We start from the raw sequence: 12,308 nt of genomic DNA, 5'->3' as shown, positions 1-12,308 counted from the left end.
GCTCAATCCTGATAAAACCCTAGTATGAGTGATTTATGACTTAGTTTTTTTATTGTAAGACACCGTGGCCAAGGCAACTTATAGAAGCGCTTATTTGGAGCTTACAGTTTCCGAGTGTTAGAGTCCATGACCTTTATGGTAAGGAGCATGGCAGCAGGCAGGCAGGAATGGTGCAGGAGCAGCAGCTGAGAGCTCACATCTTGGTCTACAAGCATGAGGCAGAGAGAGTAGCAGAAACCTGACTGGGAATGGTATGGGCTTTTGAAATCTCAAAGCCTACCTCCAGAGACATATGTCCCCCAACAAGACCACTCCTCTAAGAGTCCCATCAGCTGGGGACCAAGCATTAAAATATATGGACCTATAGTGGTCATTCACATACAAACCACCACAGGGGAGATGGTGGCTATGAAACCCTACCACTAGCTGAGGGTCTGTTGGCATTTGGTAGCTGATGGGGAAAAAAAACAAAGAAAGAGGTTAGTATACTTTAATGATGAGACCTTTGGTGGGCTGACCACACACTAGGGCAGACATGATTCCTGAGATTGGTTAGACTAGGTGGAAGGAAAAAAAAGGAGAAAACTCAGTGTTGGATGGGAAGGTGTGGGAGACAGAGTGGTTGTGGGAGGGGCTTGGAGAAGGGAGGTGAAGATGTTCAAAATACATTGTGTAAAATTCTCAAAGAATTTATAATAGTATTATTAAAAAAGAATCTCTGAGAATAATTGTAAAATAATCTTAGGATTAATAAAAGCTATAGACATCAATGCATTAGAAAAGAAGTAGTTTATTAACCCCAAAACACGTTTATATTTTTAAAAATTATTTTAGTCTTGGTCCTGGTTTTCTATAAAAATTAATCAAATATGTATATTGTAGTAACTCTTTCATAGATAAAAATAGACGCATGTCTCAGGCCTCACATAGTTCACTCTACAGTAATTGTGCTCCTAAGATAACAATGCTTAATACTCAGGAATCTCTGCTTTCTGGTATGTTGGCCCCATCCATCTGTTCTGTTTGTTTATTTGAATAACTCATGTGATGTTGATGTGATTGTGGTTTCAAACAACTTGAGGGTGGATGTGCATTTCTACTGTAGGATAAATAAAAATAAAACGTTGCCCAGGAGAGGGAGGGAGAGGGATTCAGCATTTAAATAGACCATCAGAAACTGGTTTTACCGAAATGATGGGTTTCTGGATTTCTGGACAGCTAACCCAGCAGAGACATGACAGCTGAGCTGGGCGGTTGTGGAACACAGTTTCAATCCCAGTGGCCAGGTGGATCTCTGTGAGTTTGAAGCCAGCCTGGTCTACACAGTGAGTTCTGGGATAGCTACAGATACACAGAGAAACCTTGTCTCAAAAATCCAAAAACCCCAACCAACCAGACAATAACAGCAAACAAACAAACAAACAACAACAACAAAACACCCAACAGCTATACCACACCCTGTGGTGCAACCTGTGCCTGAGGGAAGCAGTGTTTGCATCTGTGGGAACTGGAATTTGTTCTTCAGCCTAGAATCAAAGATATGGTTACTTCTGACAACTTTCTACTTTTGTGAACATTAATTTGCCTTTATTTTATGTGTATGAGTGTTTTGCCTGCATGTCTGTCTGTGTGCCATGTAGGTGATTTAGTGCCCACTGAGACCAGGTTCCCTAAAACTGAAGTTATGGATAATTGTGCTGGAACCGAACCTAGGGCTCCTCCAAGCGGAGCATATGCTCTTAACTGTAGATTGTCCTGAAGCTGTTCATATTTTAATGTTAATTCCACTTCCCCAAGAAGGGCTGCCCAGTCTGAAAGTACTCAAGAGGTGACTTTATCTGAACCTTCCCATTTTAATTAGTAAAATAAAGGAAGAGGGAGGTGGGGAGGGCTGAGAGGTTTAAGAGGTCAGAGGACGGAGGGTGGACGTCGTGGCGACGTGGAGGTTCCCAGCTAGACCCAGGTGGGATTGATTGGTGTTAAAAAGCTATGAACATTAAGGATTTTGCAGGTCTAATATCTCATATAGAAGGGCAGTTTGTATCTTTGTCTATTTGATGCAATCTTGTTGTGTAGAGGGTTTGTGGATTGAGAGTTGAATATATAAACCTGTATGAAAAGCTATCAGGCTGTACGGTTGTATTTATGTGGGATTTTGGGGTAGAGCAACACCCTGGGACAGAGGCAGAGAACAGGCGGTAGTAAACCACCAGGGAAGGGAGTTGCTCGGACAAGTTGGGCCATGGTGGTGGCTCAGACCCTGCACCAGAGGTGCGCACTGCTCTGTATCAGGGTCAGGTCTGAGGAGTGAAACCTCAGGGCCGACAAAGAAATAAACCGATTTTATATTTTTTAATATTTACTACAACACTTAGCTGCTGAGCCATCTCTCCTGCCCTTTGTGAACTTTAAAGCCATGCTATTGTGTGAATACTGTGTGTCTGGTTGAGTTATCCGACCTTGTTTAGCGGTCTGAATTGCATTATTCTTCCTGGGATGAGGCTACTACAGAGCCAAGCAGAGAATCCTCCTACTGAGTCACTAAGAGTTGTTTCTGAGAGATGCTTTTTGTTCAGTGACTTCCCCCACAGGAAATCATGAGACTGCACCATGCCAGAGGAAATGTGTAGATCTAATTTCTTTCCAGTGCACACTGAGAGACAGGCTGCTGGATCACTGCAGCCTGCTGAGAACTGGATGTTTGAAGTCCACAGTGGAATTCCTGGTGACAAAGATGGAATTGACAAGGAGAAGGAAACAGAGAAGGCTGGGGCTGGGAGACAGAGGATTCTGTCCTCTAGTTTCTCGTCTGCTCTGCACAGGGTTGTAGAAGACCTGTGTGACATACTAAGGAGTAGAAAGGGAGATGGGTGTTTGGAAATTCTCAGTGCACAGCAGGAGCTGATTGGCTGTAGAGCAAATATGTAAATTTCTACTTTATGGTTTCTATTTGTATAAGCTCTACTACCCATTTAGTATTTCCCATGGGAAATTGAGAAGATGGCTCAATTGCTCAGACACTTGCTTCAGAAGTATGAAGACTGTCTCAAAGTCAGGACAAGGTTCTGTAGAGCGGAGGATGACACCTGGCGCAAACCTTGGAGCTACACATGTGCTCCTGAGCATGAATACATGCACTCACGTGCATACCACATGCACACATGCATATATGAAAATTGGAGAAGAAATATTTTTCAAGTAGTAAAGCAAATGTTACCTATTTTATGTATGAGGAATGAGGGAATGGGCCTCTGCTCACTGCTGAAACAGAATAGGTGTGGTTCCCTGTTCCACCTTTCCTCTGGGTCAGATTAGTAAGTTGTCACAACGTTGAGTGGCCCTCAGCTGAATGGAGAGCCACAACTGAAATATAAGTGAGCACATAGCTGGAGTAAAACACTTCATAATAGTCTAGGAGAGGAAACTGGAGAAGGGGGTGTGTCTTGGTTAGGGTTTTATTGCTGTGAAAAGACACCATGACCAAGGCAACTTGTATAAAAGCAAACATTTAATTGGGGCTGACTTACAGTTTCAAAGGTATAGATTTCTTCTGTTTCCTAGAAAAAAAAAAATTGCAGCATTTTTTGAGACCTTTCAAACATATTTTAGTATGCCGGGATTCTTATTATATTATTTAATAGTCCCAATCACACACCGAGGGGTTGTTGGCTTTCTACATTAACACTGTAGGAAACTTGAGTTGATTGGCAGAAAGTTAGACCTCTTCAAAGGCATTAAAAATATAAATGGAAAGGAGAAGCCTGAGAGAGTGCACATATTAATTTCATACATGTGTACATATGTGCATATATACATATGTGTGTCTAGCATCAGCTTTGTCACAAAATGTTGAGTTACTCTGTTACACACACACAGACACACACACACACACACACATGTATATGTATACAGGTTCCTTTTGACTGGTAGACTATGGCAGCTATGAATACAAGCATGATTGTTGAATGCACAGATACTTTAATGAGCTAAAATAGAGGCTGGCAAACTTTGAAGGGCCAGATTTAGACACATTGTTCAGTAGCTTATCTATGTGTAGTTCAATAGGTTATCTATGTGCTTGAAGTTAGTTCCAAGACTGGTCTCACTTCTGACATTACCTGCAAATTGGGTTGATTCCTAAGGAAAGAGGTTTGATAATTTTCTACATTTTATTGAATTTCCTGACAGCTATTATGTTCTGGTTACTATTTATAACAGGGCCATGACCTCAGTCTAAAGCAGCCAAAAGAAGAGACCAATAGGGAGTCTGGAAGGGTTCCAAGAATGAAGCCTTCAGGGTCTTCTCCCATAGAATAATAAACTCACTGACCTGCTATGCTGGTGTGTGACCAAAATGGTAGTGTATTCTGCAGGCCCAATTTAGCAGCTCGATTGATTGTCTAACAGTCTCTGAGTCAACGGATACCACATGACACAGCCTCAGCACACCACCTAAACTGCATGCTTGATCTTTGTGGCTTGGCCAGGTCACACCTTAAGTAAAGGCATTCCTAAAAGTTATGATAGGGATTGCCGTTCCGAAAAGTTTTGTACCTGTTGATCAAAAACAGACACAAAATTTGAAGGATGTTCAGCGCCAGGAGCAGAGTAATTTTTAGTCCTCTACTTACCATGGGCTGATGATCCTAGTGTTTAAAAGGATCATGTGTTACAGTGTCCTAAGTTTGATTTTTTTTTTTTTTGTTAAGTTTTGCTTGGCAAAAATGCTAACTGCCAAGCACACCCTTCTCTGATAAGTATCAGTCTTTTTTTGTTTCTTTTGAGACTTACCCTCACTCTGTATCCCTGGTTGGCCTTGAATTTTAGTATTCCTCCTGCTTCTGTCTCCTACTGCTCAAATTACAGGTGTGTACCACCATGTGCAGCTCTCTTACTTGAACTTTAACATGTCTGTTTTGTTCCATATGGGAGGGGAGGCACGACTTTCAGGCTCAGGCAAAATCTAATTTGAGCCAGAACCAAAACAGTGGCTTATTTTAGACTTATTTTAGACTTTCCAACTGAAAGCCTAAGAAAGATCTGTCTGTCTCTCTGTCTGTCTGTCTGTCTGTCTGTCTGTCTGTCTGTCTCTCTCTCTCTCTCTCTCTCTCTCTCTCTCTCTCTGTGTGTGTGTGTGTGTGTGTGTGAGCACAGTGGCTCAGGAAGATTGCTAGAAGTTTATGGTCCACCTGGGCTAAATAGTTAGTTCCAAACCATCCTGGGCTACAGAGTGTCTCAAATAAACACACATACACACACACACACACACACACACACACACACACACACAATTTAGGGTAAATCTAAGCAAGTAAATGAAAGTGAAAGAAGAAAAAATACAACCCTGTTTATTTACCTTCTTTTCTAACTTAAAACTATAGAAAGATTTGTTTCTATTATTTTAAGTTGTATGTGTTTGCACTTGTGTGTGCCTGTGCACTTAATGGCAGATGTCCTTGGATCTGAAGCTAGAGGGTACCCAGTTTCAAGCTCCTCAATGTGGCTGCTGGGAACCAACCTTGGATCTTTTGGAAGAACAGCAAGTGTGTATAATCACTGAGTCATCCCTTCAGTCCCTAATTTAGGCTTTGAAAAACCAACCTTTATTTCTGTACTTTATGCTGTATAGATCACCCACCTTCCCCATTCATTATCATACATTCCCATGTTATTGTAAGTTTTAAAATATCACTGAAGTTATTACTGGTTTAACCATTTGGCTGTTTTCTGTATTTTCCCTCAAAACATCTTCTGGCATGTCGGAGTAATACTCCAGATTGTCACTTTGATATTTCTCAATTAATGAAACCAATAACACGCTGCAGGGCCATCCATCTAATTGCTGCCTGTCGATTTTATTACACAACATCTGCAACTCATTACATGGGAATGAAATTTAATATTCAAGTCAAATAACTTTATAATTGTTTTTAACGTCCACAAACACCAAGAAATATTCAACACTGTCTCCCTTGTGTGTTTCAAAAAAAAAAAAAAAAATTAAACTATCCTCTATTTATCCGCATGAGGTCTCTGTTTGTTGCCCAGGCTGACCTTGGACTATCAGCCTCCAGTGAAGCTCTTGCTGATGCCTCTTACAGGTGCTTCATTTGCACGTTTTGTAGAATGAAGCTTCCAGAAATCAAAGGGGGTGTGTCATTCGAGAGAGTGAAGGGCAGTCACATGGTAGAGACGGTCTGAGAACCTCCTGATGCTGATGATAAAGCGTGGGGTTGTGGTTTCCTCAGTTCTGCCTCTTGGTTGGGAGTCTGGATGCCTCATCCCAAATGTTAAGACTCATCTTTGCCGGTTGTCTAGAGACCACCAGCTTCTCTTACCTACCATGGCCCCCGAGAGTGGCAGAGGTTTCCTTTCTTTCTCAGTTCCTCCCTGTGCCTCCAGTAAGTATAATCTTTTCTTTAGAAATTCCTCTTGGTTGCTGATTTTCTCTCCCTGGAAATCCACCTAAGTCCACCTGTATATCCGTGAGATCCTGTAGCTTCTACCCTGTGTGTGAGGCTGTACTGGGTCCTGAGACTAGGAAGAATATGGACAGGGGACCAACATGCCAAGAGGAAAGTGGACGGTGAGTTTTCCTGAGGCATCAATATAGGGAAATAGCTGCTCCAGGTACCGCTCATACTCCGGTGAATTTGCGGCCAGCCCGGGCGCCCTGATACTTTCTCCCAAAATGTATAAAGAGCTAAACACACCAGTGTGGAACGTAAGGACGACCGGTATGAAGCACGCACATGCGGCTTCTATTTCTCACGATAATTCTAAAAATAACTCACTTTCACGTTGTTTTCCTGTCTTCCCAGTTTCCCATTTGTAAAATGGAGCCAATAGCATTCACCTTCTCAGGGTACATGGTGGCTTTAGGAGAAAACGGCCCGTGAGACTTCGGCGCATGCGTGGACACATTGTGACAGTGAAGGAATCTTAGCTGTCTCTTCTCTCTTCTCCAGCGAATTAGGGCAGGCAATAGCCATTCTAAAGGAATTTAAGTTCTCTTTACATTCTAAGCATTAAATTAGAAAGGGAGAGCCTGAAAATATTCCCTCTCCCTCCTTTTTTTTTTTTCCCTTAAAAACAAATCAGATATGGAAGAATATCTTTTGGGAAATCAGAAGATGGCTGGGTTGCTTGATTATTTTTTGTCTTACAAAGTTCCCTGGAGAGTTATTCTTAATTTACACCTTCAGAAGTGTATGCCACTCTTACTTTAAAGATTTTAAAAATGAAACTGCATATCTATTAAGGAATAGAAAGTATAATTATATAATTTCTAATGAAAAAAAAGCAACTTCTGAAACAGAATAAAAATGTGCATAGTCCTTATTTCTGACCCTCTACGTGTAGGCAGATGGAGCATGCAATGCAGTCTAAATACTGCAAAGCCACGAATCCAAAGGCTGTCATGTGCAAAACTTAAAATATGCTAAGTGATCATTAGTCAAACACCATTTCTCTGAAGCTGAGAAAGAAAAAAGAAAAGTCTGCCTGTCAGGCACAGTCAAGGCAGGTCACGGTTTGTTGGCAGATTTCCTGGCCTGCTGAGGCATGGAAGGATAAGAGGAGGTGCACCTGAGTCTTAAGGCAGAAGATTCTATTGACCGCGGTGGAAGGAACAGTGGGGGCTTCTGGATGAGAACAGATGTCTTATGTGTATATTTCAGCAATTGTTTTTAAAAAGATTGATTCCTTTTATGTATACGAGTACACTGTAGAAGAGAACATCAGATCCTATTACAGGTGGTTGTGAGCCACCATGTGGGTGCTGGGATTTGAACTCAGGACCTCTGGAAGAGCACTCAGCACCCATAACCACTGAGCCATCTCTCCAGCCCCCAATTATTTCTGTTACCTTGTACCTTTGCTTCCTATGTACTGTGAAGTATAAAAATGGTAAGAAAAATAAAGTCTAGGTTGACGTGGTATTGTCCCGCAGCCCTCCCGAATTTAGCTCTTGACTTTGCATTTTCTTTCTGCCTTTCCTATAATCATCCTTATTCCCCCCTCAGAAGCTGTTGGACTTCATGCCGGTGGGTCCAGCACAGCTGGGTACACCGGTGAGGGACATTTTCTTAATTATTTGAAGTGGAAGATCTACTTTTAATTTGGATCGTTTGAGGTGGGAAGACTCACCTTTAATGGAGGCCACACTTTCTGGTGACAGCGAACATAAAGAACACAGAAGAAGAAACTTTCTGCTCTTTACCTCTTGCTCTAGCTCTTGCTTCGGGATTTCTTTGGGATTCTGATGTATACTGGAGACAAGTTGAGACATCTGTGGACTGAACAACTTACTGGATTCTTGAACCTTCTGTTGGTAAACAGCCATTGTTAGACTAGCTGACCACAGCTTGAAAGCCATTCTGATTCATCTTCATCCTCTCTCTCTCTCTCTCTCTCTCTCTCTCTCTCTCTCTCTCACACACACACACACACACACACACACATACACACACACATTCTGTTCCTCTAGAGGACCGTAATAAATGCATATATGCATACAGATGTCAATAATATCTGTTTTGCAAGATGACGATATTTTCACTATAAAGTTTTATGCGAACCAGTCTAGAACCGCTGAGCTCTGTGGCTGGTGCTATGGCGCAGATCTAGTGTCCCTCAAAGTTTATGTACTGAAACCACTTTCAATGTATTCCCTTTGAGAGCTGGGACATTAGGAGACAAGGTATGAGGGCAGATTTTAAGACTATACCATTTTAATGTGGGAAAAGAAAAACAAGAGCAGCAAGAAGTCACCATCTGTGAAGTAGAGAGTTGGGGATTAGCTTCTTGGGATAGAATGATTGTCCCTCGTGGAGTCTTGGATTCAATCCTCAGCACTGCACAAACATGGCGCAGTGACACATGCCTGTGATCCCAGCTTTAGGAAGTAGAGGTAGGAAAGTCAAAAGTTCAAGGTCATCCTCAACTGCTATTAAGTTTGAGGCCAGCCTGGGCTACCTGAGAGCCAGAACCAATGTGTGTGTGTGTGTGTGTGTACACAAATGGATATACATATACATTAATCAGTTATAAGTCAAAACAAAACAAAAAAAGAAACAATATCTATGAAGCAGAATGAGCTCTCAAGGGACTCTAAACTCACAAATTCGTTGATCTTGTAGGTCTTGGCCTCTGGAATTATGAGCAGGAGGCCCTGTAGTTTATAAATATTCAATATGTGGTGTTTTGTTATGACAGCCTAAGTGGACCAAGACTGCTATTTTTGTATTTATTGACTGATACCATGCTAGAAGTAGATATTTTACCATGAAGAGTTCAGGGTAGTTGGGCCAGAATGATGTCCAGAATACCAGTAAGAAATAAAATTAGAGGGTTGATAGGCCATATCCATAGGGCCTTGACCCCACAGACCCTTGCAAAACCAACTGTAAGGATGCTAGGTCCCATTTTGCTTGTGTGTGTGTGTCTTTGCCTGACTGCAGTTGCACATATCTCTGTGTGTGGGGTGCATGTGGAAGCCCGGGTTTGATCTTAGCAATCGTCCTTTCTTGCTCCTCTATTGGGAGCAGATGGCCTCCTGAGTGGATGTGTGGTCACGGCTTGAGCACACTAACAATGCGAGCAGAAAGTGACAAGCATCATTTCCTCCTCCTCGATGCAAGCAGCCCGAGGCTGCTCCCCTACAAAGACCTCCTATCAAGTCTAGCACACCTGCTCCCTTTTTCAGCCACATCTAATGGACCTGCTGAGGTTCTGGGCTGCTGGTGTACCTCTATCAGGACCCACAGCCCACGAGTCCCAGCTTGCCTTAAGGGTCTATCCTTGATTCGTTTCCCATGGCACCGGTCAGGTTAGTCCCAAAGCTGTGCAGCCATAGCCCTCTCCCGCTTCCACTGAAGCCGGACCTCTCTAGCAAATCGACAGCTTCCCAACACGACCAGTTCCGCTAGCCAGCATGCTCTGAGGATCCCTGTCTCCTCATTCAAGCGTGGGACTGTTGAACTAACTGGGCATTTTTTTTGTGTCATCTGGGGACTCAGATTCTGGTTTTCACCCTTGTACAAAACAATTTTCACGATGGCGCTATCTCTCTAGTCTAATCGGCCAACTTTTCCTATGATCCAGAGGGCAGCGCAGTGGCTGAGTCACGTGGCATGGTTTACAGGAAATCATTCGTCACTGTCTTGACAATAAGTTGTTGGGGGTAAAGGGCAGAATATAGACACTAAAAGGTTATTGCTTTGATCCAACTGAAAGGGCTAGGTAGTTAGTGATTGTCGTTACAAATACCTGAAAAAAATTAAAAGGAGGAAAACTGACTTTGACTTCACTCCGTGGCCGGCTGGTTCCGTGGCTGTGGGTCTCAGTGTGGCTGACCATCAGGGCACAGAGGCTGCTCTGGAGTGAAGCCATGCACATCATGGTATACAAGAGGCAGAGAGCATGCCAGAAATGAAGGGAGCTGCCTTCAGTGACCCGCTTCTCCAAGGGGCTACATCTTCCACAGTTTCATCAGCTACCAATAAATAGTCCTTCCAGAATCTGAATTTGCCGACAAAATAACATTGAAGGCAGAGTCCCTCGTGGTCTGTCTAGTTCCCCAAAGCCCCATGGGTGAATGTTACTTATAACCAAGTCTTGTGTCCCTGAGCCTTTAGAGGATGCTTCATTTCTGAACAGTAATAGGCGGTCCTGGTGAGCAGTGCAGACTGTGGAGGAGGAGGATAACCAGTCTGACCGAGAAGGTAGCTGTCTTCTCTGCTTTCCATCGCTGTAAGAGAGCGCTGCTGCTGTATAATTTATAAAGAAAGGAGGTTCACGTAGTTCTCAAATCCAAGAGTGTGACATTGACTCTTCTTAATTTTGGCAAAAACTGAACCCGGAGATTTCCACAGTGATTCACGTGGCAGTTGAGAGGGAACAGCGCGTCCTTGCCACGCAGAGCCTAGTGTTTGTGCCGTGATGGAGGCTCGCCTTGTGCTGCTGGTGGTTCCCTGCAGCCTTTAACTCCGAAAAGCCCCATTCAGTCTGATTCATTTGACAAGCAAAAATAATTGTCTTGCTAGGTCCTGTAATGAGTACTAGGAATTAAAAAAACAAAACCAAGAGTGAACTAAAGTGTCGCTTGACCACAGAAAGACTGTCAGTTTAGAGCAGTACCCAAGGGGGAAACAAACTTTAAGGGTGACATCCACTGACATGCAGCTGGAACAAGTTTTGTGAACGTTATGTCTATTGTAAACCATATGCCTAGATGTTTTCTGTTTTTAGAAATGTGCTGGTTAGAGCCCATTCAGCTGCTTTTATGATCTACTGTTGGGGCTGGATTTCAAAACTGTTTGAGTTTGGAAAAAACAAAACAAAACAAAACAAAAAACAACAACTCAAGTTTTTTTAAAAAAATATTTTATTTATTTCTGCATAGGAGTATACTGTAGCTGTCTTCAAACACAACATAAGAGGGCATCAGATCCCATTACAGATGGTTGTGAGCCACCATGTGGTTGCTGGGAATTGAACTCAGGACCTCTGGAAGAGCAATCAGTGCTCTTAACCACTGAGCCATCTCTCCAGCCCAACAACTCATGTTTTAAGATTTGAGTCTGAAGAAAAAAAAAGAAAGAAAGAAAAGAGGAGGAGGGAGAAGAGGAAGGAGAGGAGGAGGTAGAGGAGAGGGAGAGGAGGAGGAAACCGTAATAAGGAGAAGGGAATGCATAAATCATGACAAAAGTAGGGCTAGAAGCACGGGCTGAGGCCACATTAGGAAGGCCTTTAATAATAGTAAATTTGTCACTTTCTTTTTGGTCACTAAGATTGAGAAAGGTTTTAGTCAAGGGAGCAATTCAAATTCAGAACATTTTCAATGGGATAGCTACTCAGAAGGCATTTCCATAATGTCAGCAAAGATAAGGAGGCCCAGCTAAAACTGTAGCTCCCTCCCTCCCTCTCTCTTTCCCTCTTTCCTGTCTCCCCTCCCTTCTTTCCGTTCACTCTTAGCAGCATTGCCCCAGATGACAGAGAAGACACATGATGAAAACATACAGTTCTTGCTTTTAAGGTTCTGTGGTCAGGTGGCGGAGGTGCAAGATATAACTATGGAAGGAAGATATCACTATGGAAGGAAGATATCTCTATAGAAGGAAGATCTCACTATGGAAGGAAGATATCACTATGGAAGGAAGATATCTCTATAGAAGGAAGATCTCACTATGGAAGGAAGATCTCACTATGGGAGGAAGATCTCACTATGGAAGTAAGATCTCACTATGGAAGAAAGATATCACTATGGAAGGAAGATATCTCTATGAAAGGAAGATATCTCTATGAAA

This window comes from Micromys minutus, assembly GCF_963924665.1.
Source record: "Micromys minutus genome assembly, chromosome: 11".
Taxonomy (NCBI): Eukaryota; Metazoa; Chordata; class Mammalia; order Rodentia; family Muridae; genus Micromys; species Micromys minutus.
Note: the sequence above shows the minus strand (reverse complement) of the source record.